The 16,491-nt window shown below is 46.9% G+C and overlaps 1 long non-coding RNA gene across 1 annotated transcript in view; it reads right to left on the bottom strand.

The window, feature by feature from the left end:
• Positions 1-413: 413 nt before the first annotated feature.
• The window catches only part of LOC128642053 (uncharacterized), a 48,178-nt gene continuing 32,100 nt past the window's right edge, over positions 414-16,491 (bottom strand). The window contains exons 3-4 of the long non-coding RNA XR_008399616.1: positions 9,460-9,517; positions 414-623 (exon numbers count right to left, since the gene is read on the bottom strand). This is a non-coding gene — a long non-coding RNA (uncharacterized LOC128642053). The remainder of the gene's footprint in view (positions 624-9,459; positions 9,518-16,491) is intronic.

Genomic DNA, 16,491 nt, shown 5'->3' with positions numbered 1-16,491 from the left:
AATAATTGGAAAAAAAAATGCTCGGGTCTTTTGGGGAAGTTTTTGTCTGAAATGCCCAGTCCTTAAGGGGTTAAACCCAACATTTTTCTTTCATGATGCAGGTAGATAAAACAAATTTTAAACAACATTACAATTTACTTCTATAATCTAATTTGCTTCATTCTTTAGATATCCTTTATTTAAGAAATAGCAATGCACATGGTTGAGCCAATCACACAATGCATCTATGTGCAGCTACCAATCAGCAGCTTCTGAGCCTATCTAGATATGCTTTTTTAGCAAAGGATATCAAGAGAATGAAGCAAATTAGATAACAGAAGTAACTTAAAAAGTTGTTTAAAATTACTGCTCTTTCTATATCATGAAAGAAAATTCTTTGGGTTTCATGTCCCTTTAAGGTTTGGAGGAGACTTAACTCATTGAGAGTGAGGACGTGTATGTTTAGATAACAAGAAGAAGCAAGAGATATGGGTGTCATCAGCAGCTAATTCGCTCGGTATTGTGCTGATTAAGTGGAGGAAACACAAAATTAGAGAGAATCAGAACTAGACGGCACGGAGACCGAGCAACTTACCTTCTCACCAATTGTAATAAATGTACGAGAGTCCAAGTTCCTAGGAGGCCTGAACAGAAGAAGCATTTTATATAAATATGGTGTCTATAAGTCAGCAAAAACGTCTATCATGGTGATCCAGAGTACCCTCCCTACCTGAAATAGTAGCCCACTGTGCCTTTTATCAGACCATAAAGCCCCTTATATTAGACCCTCACAGTACATCCCACAATGCTGTGCCCCTTCTGCAATGACTCCCAGCTGACCCCATCACGGCCAACTGCCCCTTATCACACGGTATCACCCCTCCCCCTCTTTCTCCCCTTTATCGCATCCTATTGCACCGCTCACGTCATATCTTATTGTCCCGCTCACGTCATATCTTATTGTCCCGCTCACGTCATATCTTATTGTCCCGCTCACGTCATATCTTATTGTCCCGCTCACATTATATCTTATTGCACCCCTCACGTCATATCTTATTGCACCCCTCACGTCATATCTTATTGCACCCCTCACGTCATATCTTATTGCACCCCTCACGTCATATCTTATTGCACCCCTCACATCATATCTTATTGCACCCCTCACATTATATCTTATTGCACCCCTCACGTCATATCTTATTGCACCCCTCACGTCATATCTTATTGCACCCCTCACGTCATATCTTATTGCACCGCTCACGTCATATCTTATTGCACCGCTCACGTCATATCTTATTGCACCCCTCACGTCATATCTTATTGCACCCCTCACGTCATATCTTATTGCACCCCTCACATTATATCTTATTGCACCCCTCACATTATATCTTATTGCACCCCTCACATTATATCTTATTGCACCCCTCACATTATATCTTATTGCACCGCTCACGTCATATCTTATTGCACCGCTCACGTCATATCTTATTGCACCGCTCACGTCATATCTTATTGCACCCCTCACATTATATCTTATTGCACCGCTCACGTCATATCTTATTGTCCCGCTCACGTCATATCTTATTGTCCCGCTCACGTCATATCTTATTGCACCCCTCACGTCATATCTTATTGCACCCCTCACGTCATATCTTATTGCACCCCTCACGTCATATCTTATTGCACCCCTCACGTCATATCTTATTGTCCCGCTCACGTCATATCTTATTGTCCCGCTCACGTCATATCTTATTGTCCCGCTCACGTCATATCTTATTGTCCCGCTCACATTATATGTTATTGCACCCCTCACGTCATATCTTATTGCACCCCTCACGTCATATCTTATTGCACCCCTCACGTCATATCTTATTGCACCCCTCACGTCATATCTTATTGCACCCCTCACGTCATATCTTACTGTCCCGCTCACGTCATATCTTACTGTCCCGCTCACGTCATATCTTATTGCACCGCTCACATCATATCTTATTGCACCCCTCACGTCATATCTTACTGTCCCGCTCACGTCATATCTTATTGTCCCGCTCACGTCATATCTTATTGCACCCCTCACGTCATATCTTATTGCACCGCTCACGTCATATCTTATTGCACCCCTCACGTCATATCTCATTGCACCCCTCACGTCATATCTCATTGCACCGCTCACGTCATATCTTATTGCACCCCTCACGTCATATCTTATTGCACCCCTCACGTCATATCTTATTGCACCCCTCACATTATATCTTATTGCACCGCTCACGTCATATCTTATTGCACCCCTCACATTATATCTTATTGCACCGCTCACGTCATATCTTATTGCACCCCTCACATATCTTATTGCACCCCTCACATTATATCTTATTGCACCCCTCACGTCATATCTTATTGCACCCCTCACGTTATATCTTATTGCATCGCTCACGTCATATCTTATTGCACCCCTCACGTCATATCTTATTGCACCCCTCACGTCATATCTTATTGCACCCCTCACGTCATATCTTATTGCACCCCTCACGTCATATCTTATTGCACCCCTCACATTATATCTTATTGCACCCCTCACGTCATATCTTATTGCACCCCTCACATTATATCTTATTGCACCCCTCACGTCATATCTTATTGCACCCCTCACGTCATATCTTATTGCACCCCTCACGTCATATCTTATTGCACCGCTCACGTCATATCTTATTGCACCCCTCACATTATATCTTATTGCACCCCTCACATTATATCTTATTGCACCCCTCACGTCATATCTTATTGCACCCCTCACATTATATCTTATTGCATCGCTCACGTCATATCTTATTGCACCCCTCACGTCATATCTTATTGCACCGCTCACGTCATATCTTATTGCACCCCTAACGTCATATCTTATTGCACCCCTCACGTCATATCTTATTGCACCCCTCACGTCATATCTTATTGCACCCCTCACATTATATCTTATTGCACCCCTCACGTCATATCTTATTGCACCCCTCACGTCATATCTTATTGCACCCCTCACATTATATCTTATTGCACCCCTCACGTCATATCTGATTGCACCCCTCACGTCATATCTTATTGCACCCCTCACGTCATATCTTATTGCACCCCTCACGTCATATCTTATTGCACCCCTCACATTATATGTTATTGCACCCCTCACGTCATATCTTATTGCACCCCTCACGTCATATCTTATTGCACCCCTCACATTATATCTTATTGCACCCCTCACATTATATCTTATTGCACCCCTCACATTATATCTTATTGCACCCCTCACATTATATCTTATTGCACCCCTCACATTATATCTTATTGCACCCCTCACGTCATATCTTCTTGCACCCCTCACGTCATATCTTATTGCACCCCTCACGTCATATCTTCTTGCACCCCTCACGTCATATCTTATTGCACCCCTCACATTATATCTTATTGCATCGCTCACGTCATATCTTATTGCATCGCTCACGTCATATCTTATTGCACCCCTCACATTATATCTTATTGCACCCCTCACATTATATCTTATTGCACCCCTCACATTATATCTTATTGCACCCCTCACGTCATATCTTCTTGCACCCCTCACGTCATATCTTATTGCACCCCTCACGTCATATCTTATTGCACCCCTCCCACTCTACCTGAGCAGAATGCTCTCCCCTGCTATTCCCACCTCCTATAACCTCCGATCCAGTACCAGCACATTATTTAGCTTGCCTCAATACAAAAAGAAAGCAGCTCGATCCTCCTTTTCCTACAGAGCGCCACAATTATGGAACGACCTCCCTCACACTTTAAAAACTTCCCCAAGCCTAAAATCCTTTAAGAGATCCCTCTCTACATATCTCAAAACAGAATGCTCCTGTCATGGTTGATTAAATATTTCCTACCTGCTCTATGTTAAATGTTTGCATACATTGTGTATTATTATTGTTTTTGTATTTTATTGTACCCTATTGTATCAATGCAATGTTTTGTGGTCCCAGGACATACTTGAAAACGAGAGAAATCTCAATGTATCCTTCCTGGTAAAATATTTTATAAATAAATAAATATCTTATTGCACCCCTCACATTATATCTTATTGCACCCCTCACGTCATATCTTATTGCACCCCTCACGTCATATCTTATTGCACCCCTCACATTATATCTTATTGCACCCCTCACATTATATCTTATTGCACCCCTCACATTATATCTTATTGCACCCCTCACGTCATATCTTATTGCATCGCTCACATTATATCTTATTGCACCCCTCACATTATATCTTATTGCACCGCTCACGTCATATCTTATTGCACCCCTCACATTATATCTTATTGCACCCCTCACATTATATCTTATTGCACCCCTCACATTATATCTTATTGCACCCCTCACATTATATCTTATTGCACCCCTCACGTCATATCTTATTGCACCCCTCACATTATATCTTATTGCACCCCTCACATTATATCTTATTGCACCCCTCACGTCATATCTTATTGCACCCCTCACGTCATATCTTATTGCACCCCTCACGTCATATCTTATTGCACCCCTCACATTATATCTTATTGCACCCCTCACGTCATATCTTATTGCACCCCTCACGTCATATCTTATTGCACCCCTCACATTATATCTTATTGCACCCCTCACGTCATATCTTATTGCACCCCTCACGTCATATCTTATTGCACCCCTCACATTATATCTTATTGCACCCCTCACATTATATCTTATTGCACCCCTCACGTCATATCTTATTGCACCCCTCTCGTCATATCTTATTGCACCCCTCACGTCATATCTTATTGCACCGCTCACGTCATATCTTATTGCACCCCTCACGTCATATCTTATTGCACCGCTCACATCATATCTTATTGCACCCCTCACATTATATCTTATTGCATCGCTCACGTCATATCTTATTGCACCCCTCACATTATATCTTATTGCACCCCTCACGTCATATCTTCTTGCACCCCTCACGTCATATCTTCTTGCACCCCTCACGTCATATCTTATTGCACCCCTCACATTATATCTTATTGCACCCCTCACGTCATATCTTATTGCACCCCTCACGTCATATCTTATTGCACCCCTCACGTCATATCTTATTGCACCCCTCACGTCATATCTTATTGCACCCCTCCCACTCTACCTGAGCAGAATGCTCTCCCCTGCTATTCCCACCTCCTATAACCTCCGATCCAATAACAGCACATTATTTAGCTTGCCTCAATACAAAAAGAAAGCAGCTCGATCCTCCTTTTCCTACAGAGCGCCACAATTATGGAACGACCTCCCTCACACTTTAAAAACTTCCCCAAGCCTAAAATCCTTTAAGAGATCCCTCTCTACATATCTCAAAACAGAATGCTCCTGTCATGGTTGATTAAATATTTCGTACCTGCTCTATGTTAAATGTTTGCATACATTGTGTATTATTATTGTTTTTGTATTTTATTGTACCCTATTGTATCAATGCAATGTTTTGTGGTCCCAGGACATACTTGAAAACGAGAGAAATCTCAATGTATCCTTCCTGGTAAAATATTTTATAAATAAATAAATATCTTATTGCACCCCTCACATTATATCTTATTGCACCCCTCACATTATATCTTATTGCACCCCTCACGTCATATCTTATTGCACCCCTCACATTATATCTTATTGCACCGCTCACATTATATCTTATTGCACCCCTCACATTATATCTTATTGCACCGCTCACATTATATCTTATTGCACCCCTCACATTATATCTTATTGCACCCCTCACGTCATATCTTATTGCACCCCTCACGTCATATCTTATTGCACCCCTCACGTCATATCTTATTGCACCCCTCACATTATATCTTATTGCACCGCTCACGTTATATCTTATTGCACCCCTCACATTATATCTTATTCCACCCCTCACGTCATATCTTATTGCACCCCTCACGTCATATCTTATTGCACCCCTCACGTCATATCTTATTGCACCCCTCACGTCATATCTTATTGCACCCCTCACGTCATATCTTATTGCACCCCTCACGTCATATCTTATTGCACCCCTCACATTATATCTTATTGCACCCCTCACATCATATCTTATTGCACCCCTCAAGTCATATCTTATTGCACCCCTCACGTCATATCTTATTGCACCCCTCACGTCATATCTTATTGCACCCCTCACGTCATATCTTATTGCACCCCTCACGTCATAATTTATTGCACCCCTCACGTCATATCTTATTGCACCCCTCACATCATATCTTATTGCACCCCTCACGTCATATCTTATTGCACCCCTCACATTATATCTTATTGCACCCCTCACGTCATATCTTATTGCACCCCTCACGTCATATCTTATTGCACCCCTCACGTCATATCTTATTGCACCCCTCACATTATATCTTATTGCACCCCTCACGTCATATCTTATTGCACCCCTCACGTCATATCTTATTGCACCCCTCACATTATATCTTATTGCACCCCTCACATTATATCTTATTGCACCCCTCACGTCATATCTTATTGCACCCCTCTCGTCATATCTTATTGCACCCCTCACGTCATATCTTATTGCACCGCTCACGTCATATCTTATTGCACCCCTCACGTCATATCTTATTGCACCGCTCACATCATATCTTATTGCACCCCTCACATTATATCTTATTGCATCGCTCACGTCATATCTTATTGCACCCCTCACATTATATCTTATTGCACCCCTCACGTCATATCTTCTTGCACCCCTCACGTCATATCTTCTTGCACCCCTCACGTCATATCTTATTGCACCCCTCACGTCATATCTTATTGCACCCCTCACATTATATCTTATTGCACCCCTCACGTCATATCTTCTTGCACCCCTCACGTCATATCTTCTTGCACCCCTCACGTCATATCTTATTGCACCCCTCACGTCATATCTTATTGCACCCCTCCCACTCTACCTGAGCAGAATGCTCTCCCCTGCTATTCCCACCTCCTATAACCTCCGATCCAGTACCAGCACATTATTTAGCTTGCCTCAATACAAAAAGAAAGCAGCTCGATCCTCCTTTTCCTACAGAGCGCCACAATTATGGAACGACCTCCCTCACACTTTAAAAACTTCCCCAAGCCTAAAATCCTTTAAGAGATCCCTCTCTACATATCTCAAAACAGAATGCTCCTGTCATGGTTGATTAAATATTTCCTACCTGCTCTATGTTAAATGTTTGCATACATTGTGTATTATTATTGTTTTTGTATTTTATTGTACCCTATTGTATCAATGCAATGTTTTGTGGTCCCAGGACATACTTGAAAACGAGAGAAATCTCAATGTATCCTTCCTGGTAAAATATTTTATAAATAAATAAATAAATATCTTATTGCACCCCTCACATTATATCTTATTGCACCCCTCACATTATATCTTATTGCACCCCTCACATTATATCTTATTGCACCCCTCACGTCATATCTTATTGCACCGCTCACATTATATCTTATTGCACCCCTCACATTATATCTTATTGCACCCCTCACATTATATCTTATTGCACCCCTCACATTATATCTTATTGCACCCCTCACATTATATCTTATTGCACCCCTCACGTCATATCTTATTGCACCCCTCACGTCATATCTTATTGCACCCCTCACGTCATATCTTATTGCACCCCTCACGTCATATCTTATTGCACCCCTCACGTCATATCTTATTGCACCCCTCACATCATATCTTATTGCACCCCTCACGTCATATCTTATTGCACCCCTCACGTCATATCTTATTGCACCCCTCACGTCATATCTTATTGCACCCCTCACGTCATATCTTATTGCACCCCTCACGTCATATCTTATTGCACCCCTCACGTCATATCTTATTGCACCCCTCACGTCATATCTTATTGCACCGCTCACATTATATCTTATTGCACCCCTCACATTATATCTTATTGCACCCCTCACGTCATATCTTATTGCACCCCTCACGTCATATCTTATTGCACCCCTCACATTATATCTTATTGCACCCCTCACGTCATATCTTATTGCACCCCTCACATTATATCTTATTGCACCCCTCACATTATATCTTATTGCACCCCTCACATTATATCTTATTGCACCCCTCACATTATATCTTATTGCACCGCTCACGTCATATCTTATTGCACCCCTCACGTCATATCTTATTGCACCCCTCACGTCATATCTTATTGCACCCCTCACATTATATCTTATTGCACCCCTCACGTCATATCTTATTGCACCCCTCACGTCATATCTTATTGCACCCCTCACATTATATCTTATTGCACCCCTCACGTCATATCTTATTGCACCCCTCACGTTATATCTTATTGCACCCCTCACGTCATATCTTATTGCACCCCTCTCGTCATATCTTATTGCACCCCTCACATTATATCTTATTGCACCCCTCACGTCATATCTTATTGCACCCCTCACGTCATATCTTATTGCACCCCTCACGTTATATCTTATTGCACCCCTCACGTCATATCTTATTGCACCCCTCTCGTCATATCTTATTGCACCCCTCTCGTCATATCTTATTGCACCCCTCACGTCATATCTTATTGCATCGCTCACATTATATCTTATTGCACCCCTCACATTATATCTTATTGCACCCCTCACGTCATATCTTATTGCACCCCTCACGTCATATCTTATTGCACCCCTCACGTCATATCTTATTGCACCCCTCACATTATATCTTATTGCACCCCTCACATTATATCTTATTGCACCCCTCACGTCATATCTTATTGCACCCCTCACGTTATATCTTATTGCACCCCTCACATTATATCTTATTGCACCCCTCACATTATATCTTATTGCACCCCTCACGTCATATCTTATTGCACCCCTCACGTCATATCTTATTGCACCCCTCACATTATATCTTATTGCACCCCTCACGTCATATCTTATTGCACCCCTCACGTCATATCTTATTGCACCCCTCACATTATATCTTATTGCACCCCTCACGTCATATCTTATTGCACCCCTCACGTCATATCTTATTGCACCCCTCACGTCATATCTTATTGCACCCCTCACGTCATATCTTATTGCACCCCTCACGTCATATCTTATTGCACCCCTCACGTCATATCTTATTGCACCCCTCACGTTATATCTTATTGCACCCCTCACGTTATATCTTATTGCACCCCTCACGTCATATCTTATTGCACCCCTCACGTTATATCTTATTGCACCGCTCACGTCATATCTTATTGCACCCCTCACGTCATATCTTATTGCACCCCTCACATTATATCTTATTGCACCCCTCACATTATATCTTATTGCACCCCTCATGTCATATCTTATTTTACCGCCCTCATCATGCCTTCCGGTTCTTTCTTTAATGTGATCATTCTGCACAGCCTCACGGCTCACTTACGTGGGGTTCACTTGCACTTCAGTGACAGTCACCTTCACATCAGGTTTTCGCCTTCTTCCTTAGTTTGTGATAAAAGAAACACAATGAACACAGGAGCATCTCTTGAAAAAACATAAGTCAAGGGCATCTCTTGAAAACATACACAGGCGATGGATGGCCCTCGAAAAAAATAGCACAGGTCAGGGGAGGCCCAAAAAACAAAAAAAATAAAAAAACACAGGTCAGGGGCGGCTCTCAGAAAAACTCAGGTCAGGGGCGGCTCTCAGAAAAACTCAGGTCAGGGGTGGCTCTCAGAAAAACTCAGGTCAGGGGCGGCTCTCAGAAAAACTCAGGTCAGGGGCGGCTCTCAGAAAAACTCAGGTCAGGGGCGGCTCTCAGAAAAACTCAGGTCAGGGGCGGCTCTCAGAAAACTCAGGTCAGGGGTAGCTCTCAGAAAACTCAGATCAGGGGTGGCTCTCAGAAAAACTCAGGTCAGGGGCGGCTCTCAGAAAAACTCAGGTCATGGGCGGCTCTCAGAAAAAAATAGGTCACAGGTAAAGGGAAAAAGACAAGATATGCAACAGGAGATAAAGCAGTCAGGATTTATGAATGTTTTAGGGGTAAATAAAGGTTATAAAAGTGGAAGAAAACTTAATAACACTGCAGGGTGAGCGAGATGCATCACCTTATGTTATGGATGGGTTAGAATACACTACACATAACAGCACAAGCAGGTGAATGTCTGGGATCTTGTGTGTGACGGACCCCGGCTACACCGACTGGGTAGCTCCGCCAAAAGGGTCCTGCTTCCTCCCTGGAGACTGCAGCCGAGTAGCTGACAAGTGATTAGAGCCTACCAGAAAGAACCAGTATTCAGGAGCCCACCCAAATAACTAGACAGACTAGTATTCAGGTGAAACAAGAACTAACTTTATTGGGAAACACACTCTACTTATATACACACACAAAGGGTCTTATCTGACTCCCAAATCTCCCGCCACTACAGACAGTCCCGGGGGATCCCGGGGGAGTGGCGGCACTTCATTGGAAAGCTCTCGGTCCCCAGATACAACAGTCCAAAAAGCGTCATGATCCGTTACTGGAGTTACAGCCTGGTAAAGATATGGAGGTGGGGGTGTCCAATACCCCGGTTCCCAAGGGAGCTCCCTTCCAGCAATCACCCCACCTCTGGTTCTACCAATCCCTAAAAGAACGGAGCTCTGGGGCAAGAGGCCAATGGAGTGACCTGGGGTAAAAGTTAGCGGGTGTCTGGGGTGATGTGGCCGACCGGCAGTTCCAGGAGCCAGGCCAGCCAGAGAGGAGTTAGGCAAGTGTCAAGGGTGATGCAGCCGACCGGCAGTTCCAGGAGCCCGGCCAGACGAGGAGGGTTTTCAGAGATCAGCTCTTTCCTGACAATGTTCAAAGCACAAAAACAAAGCAAACCAACGGTCTGGGAGATTGCGTATGCTCTCAAAAGCCCAGATCCGCTGAGAAACAGGAGGGGACTAGGTAGTAGTGGGTGGAGGTTTAACCCTTGCAGCCTGGTATCCGTGACAGCTCCCCCCTTCCAGTTCAGTAGACCTGGCTAGATCCACACACGGGTCAGCCTGGGGTTGTCCGAGGAGTTATTCCAATTCCGTTTGCCGGGAAAGTCCATCAGCTTTCCCATTGTTTTTTCCCAGCCAGTATTGGATGTCAAAGTTAAAGGGCTGCAAGGCAAAGCTCCACCGTAACAAGCGTCCATTGTCCCGAGAAACCAGGTTGAGCCAGACTAGGGGATTGTGATTTGTGAGGACAGTGAAGGGCCTTCCATAGAGGTACAGTTGAAGCTTAAGGGCCCACACCAGGGCCAGGCACTCCTTCTCAACCGCCGCATAGCCTACCTCCCTTGGCAACAGCTTCTGGCTGATGTAGGCTACGGGGTGGTCCTGCCCTTCCTCATCCACCTGGCTCAGTACTGCTCCCAACCCGAACATGGAGGCATCTGTGTTGACACAAAAATGTTTGGTTGGATTAGGAGTGGCCAGGACAGGGGCAGAGATCAATGCAGTCTTCAGGACCTGTCGGGTTAAGTCGGTCAGGGGTTTGGCCAGGGAACTGTAATAGGGGACAAATTTGCGATAGTACCCTGTGGTCCCTAGGAAAGCTAAGACTTTGGGTTTTGGTCTTGGGGGTGGGCCAGTTGGTGAGTGCCTTAATCTTGGCCGGCTCCGGCCGCTGCTTCCCGCAGCCCACCCGGTGCCCAAGGTACTGGACCTCCGAGCGCCCTATCGTACACTTGTCGGGTTTCAGGGTCAGACCGGCGGCCCTGATGCGGTCTAGAACGATGCCTAGGTGGACCAAATGGTCCTCCCAGGTGTCCATGTAGATCGCAATGTCATCCAGGTATGTGCAGGCATAGTCCTGGAGACCATCCAGGAGGTGATCTACCATTCTCTGGAAGGTCACCGGAGAATTCTTCATCCCAAATGGCATGACCATGAACTGGTGTAGGCCAAAGGGGGTGATGAATGCCAACTTTGGGATGGACCTTGGGTCCAAGGGGATCTGCCAGTATACCTTGCTGAGGTCTAGGGTGGTCAGGAAGTGGACATGGGCGATCCGGTCTAGTAGGTCATCGCCCCGGGGCATGGGGTAAGTGTCAGTCGTGGTTCTGTCATTAAACCTACAGTAGTCGATGCAGATTCTGGTGGTCCCGTCCCGCTTGGGTACCAGCACCACTGGGGAGGCCCAGGGACTGTTGGATGGAACCTTGGTCCAGCATTTCCCTGAGCTTCCGGTGCATACTTTCTCTTACTGCCTCGGGGACCCGGTACGCTGCCTGTTGCAGGGGCGCCTGCCCCAGGGTCTCCACTTGGTGTATTGCCGCCGTGGTGTACCCAGTGGTAGTGGAGAACATGTCTAGCCTGTCCTCTAGCATTTGCCGGACTTGCTCCTTCTGCCTAGTCCCTAGCCTCTCGTCCAGCTGTATGTCTCCTACCCCTGGGGGTACCTCATCTTGCCTGGGGAGCTTCGGCATGGGAAGACTCTCAGAGTCCTCCACAGCCGGAGCACAAATGGTGGCTTCGTCCCTGGCCCTCTCTAGGTATGCCGTTAGAATGTTCACATGAAAGGTCCGGCGGACCCCTTCATCTGAACATTTAGCTACCAGATAGGTTGTGTCATTCAGCTGCTATACCACTCAGTAGGGTCCCTGCCAGGAGGCCTGTAGCTTACCAGATTTTTTTCTTCTGCCCCACTGCCAGGGTCCGGTTACGGGCATTCCGGTTGTACCACCGCTTCTGTCTGTTTTGAGCGACCTGAAGGTGCTCTTGCACACTTTCGGCGAGGTCCTTCAGTCGGTCCCTGAATTCGAGAACGTACTCCACGGAATGTCCCTCCTCTTCTGTTGATCCCTCCCAGTGGGCTATCAATAGGTCTAGGGGCCCCCTTATATTCCGGCCATGTACTAGTTCAAAAGGGGAGAATCCCGTAGATTCCTGGGGCACCTCTCTGTATGCAAATAGGAGGTGCGTCAGGTATCTTTCCCAGTCCTTTTGAGAGGCCGAGAACGACCTAAGTAACTGCTTCAGGGTCCCGTTGAGCCTCTCACATAACCCATTAGTCTAGGGGTGGTAGGGGGCACTGTGCAGGGGTTAGATCCCACACAGTTTCCATAACTGCCGGGTGATCTCCGCAGTGAACTGGGTTCCCTGGTTGGAGATCACTTCCCAGGGAAAGCCTACCCTGGTGAATATCAAGAGCATTGCATCTGCCACTGTCTCCACCTGGATAGTAGCCAAAGGGATTGCCACCGGGTACCGAGTGGCATAATCTACCACTGTGAGTATATACTTTTTCCCTGTGGGGCTGGACTGGACCAATGATATCTACAGCAACCCTGCTGAAGGGTTCATCAATGATGGGGAGGGGGTGCAAGGCGGCTTTGGAGTGGTCTTTCCTACTTTCTGCATACATTGCAGGTCTAACAATACAGCTTAATATCAACTGTAATCCCTAGCCAAAAGAATGTCTGGGTCAGTAGGTGATGGGTCCTAGACTTCCCCATATTTCCTGCTAGGGGGATGTCATGCCCTATCCACAGCAGGTTGTACCGATATTTCTGCGGTACTACCAGCTGGCATTTGGGCACCGGCCCTTTTCTCCTCTCAGGGATCCGATACAGGAGCCCTTTCTCCCACTCAAAACTAACCTGGGGGTCAGTCCCTACTCGGTCACGGTAAGGGGCTAGGGTTGGGTCACTCAATGTCTTCTGGGCAAAGTCAGTGGGGGACCCCCAAGAAACCAGGTCGGGGGGCAGGGCAGGAGTCAGGGCGGAGTGCCTTACCTGGGTCCCCAGATCGTGTGTCGTGGCCTGGCATCTGGCTTGCTGTCTGGTGGTGACCGGGCAAACATCCGTGGGGTTATCCCACACAAAGGCTGAGGCAAGGTGGCCGAGGTCGTTCCCCAGCAAGACCTCGGCGGGCAGATGGCTCATGATTCCCACTTCTACAGCATGGGAGCCAACACCCCAATCCAGGTGCACCCGTGACGTGGGAATCCATAGTACTGCACCCCCAGCCACCCGAACTGTGAGAGACCTCCCTGGTCGGTCCGAGGTGGGGACCAGGTGCAGCTGGATCAGTGTAACTGTAGCTCCACTGTCTCGTAGTCCCCGGGTTGACTGCCCGTTGACCCAGACCTCCTGGCAATGGTGCTGACGGTTGTCGCCGGGTTCACCTCATGCAGGACTCCAACCTCTTCTTCTGTCCAGTCAGCATATTCCATAGGGCCCTCTGCATACAAACATTGGGCGGCAGCTAGGTAACTTCTGACAGGAGCCCTTGTCCATTGAGCCGGAGGGAGATTCCTTGGCAGCTGCGCCGGACATTCCTTTCTGAAGTAGCCCACCAGCCCGCACCTGTACCATCTTCAGGGTGCACTGGGCCCGGCAAGGTGCTGGTTGGGTCGGGGGTTGATGGGGAGCCGCCGCGAGATGGACAGGGGCTGAAGCAGGGTGAGTCACTGGCTGTGGCTCAGGGCAGACCTGACGCCGGGCATCAAGATATTAGTCAGCCAGGATGGCTGCTTGGTCTGCTGTTTCGGGTCGCCGATCGTGGACCCGTTCTCTTATCTCTGCCGGAGAAAGGTTGTAGAAGTGCTCCAGCAGGATGAGCTGTATGGCTTCGGCCAAGGTGGTTACTTTGCAGCCGGTGAACCAAGAGTACATAGCACAGGTGAACCGGTGTGTCCACTCTGAGAAAGGCAGCCCCTCTTGCCTCCTTAGCTCCCTGAATTTCTGCCGGTGAGCTTCCGGCGTGAGGCCATATTGGGTAAGGATGCGCTCCTTAATTTTGTCACAATCTTTTCTGTCCCCTGAAGGAACAGTGTGAAAAGTCTCCAGGACTCGGCCGGACAGCTTTCCGAGCAAGATAGTAACTCGGTTGGCATCTGTGACCCCCTGCAGCTCGCACTGTGTCTCAAAGACTTAGAGATAGCTGTAGATCTCTTCCTCCTCGTCTTTGAAGGCTCGGAAAGCCCCATGAGGGAACTTCTTTGGCCGGGAGGGTAGATTTGAGGGAGCCGGCTAGCTTGAGCTGTGTGGTTTCGGATACTATCTGGGTGATGACCTCCGCTGGTGGGGTGGTGTCATAGAGCGCCAGTTGCCACTGGACTTCTCTCTGTACTTCGGACAGTGCCGACTCTACAGTGGACGCCATACTGGGCTGCTTACTGCTCTGGTCGCTATCGGACCCACCAGTCGGCTCGTTAGCCCGATCGTCCTCCATAAGCTCAGCGATGATAACTGTCTTGTATTTGTGGCCAGTAACTTTCCCCCGAGCTTTCAGCAAGTCCTTCAGTGTTTCCTTTCGGGGCCCAGTATACTGCTGTTCCATCCAAAGAAGTCTTCAGTAGGTGGTTTGGACGTTCTAGGTAGATGGAAGCATCCCACCGCTGCCAGCCAATGTGACTGAACCCGGCAACCCCGACTGGGTAGTTCCACCAAAAGGGTCATGCTTCCTCCCTGGAGACTGCAGCTGTGTAGCTGTCAAGCGATTATAGCCCGTAGCCCACCCAAATACCAGTATTCAGGAGCCCACCCAAATAACTAGACATACTAGTATTCAGGTTAAACAAGAGCTAACTTTATTGGGAAACACACTCTGCTGATATACACACACAAAGGGTCTTATCTGACTCCAAAATCTCCCACCATTCCCGCCCCTCCAGACAGTCCGGCGCCTCCATAGGAGTCCCAGTCCCATAGAGCCCCACAGTACCTAGGTCGCTGTTTCTGGGTGATCCCGGGGGAGCCGCAGCACTTCCAGGATGTCATTGGAAAACTCTTGGTCCCCAGATGCCACAGTCCAAAAAGTGGCATGATCCGGAGTTACAGCCTGGTAAAGATATGGAGGTGGGGGTGTCCAAAACCCCCGGTTCCCAAGGAAGCGCCCTTCTGGCAATCACCCCCCCTCTGGTCCTCCCTAGGGGCTACCAATCCCCAAAAGAGCGGAGCTCTAGGGCAAGGGGCCGCTGGAGCGACCTGGGGTAAAGGTTAGCGGGTGTCCGGGTAATGTGACCGACCGGCAGTTCCAGGAGCCAGGTCAGTCAAGGAGGGTTTTTCCAGTTAGAGATCAGCTCTTTCCTGACAATGTTCAAAGCACAAAACAAAGCAAACCAAGGGTCTGGGAGATCGCGTATGCTCTTAAAAGCCCTGCTGAGAAACAGGAGGGGACTAGGTAGTAGGGGGTGGAGGTTTAACCCTTGCAGCCTGGTATGCGTGACATTGTGCTAATCTGTTCTGGTATATATTCTTGCATAAAAAGGGTTAAGTAACAGCTCTTTATTTTGAAACCAACCGGAAGTGCATGTTTGTTTACACCAGAGCCTTAAAGGGACATTGCACTTAACATCTAATCTCGCTCTAAAATGTTTATTAAGGGAAATAAAACAATACTCCCTGCTGAGATGCTGTGGTGCTGCAGTCATAAGTATAGAGCACAGCTTATTTACATTTATTCTTCACTGGGAAAAGAAAACAGAAACATAAATCCCACCGGCTTTTCAAGAGGT

Source organism: Bombina bombina, chromosome 11 (genome assembly GCF_027579735.1).
Source record: "Bombina bombina isolate aBomBom1 chromosome 11, aBomBom1.pri, whole genome shotgun sequence".
Lineage (NCBI taxonomy): Eukaryota > Metazoa > Chordata > Amphibia > Anura > Bombinatoridae > Bombina > Bombina bombina.
Note: the sequence above shows the minus strand (reverse complement) of the source record. Positions and strands in the feature narration are given on the sequence as shown.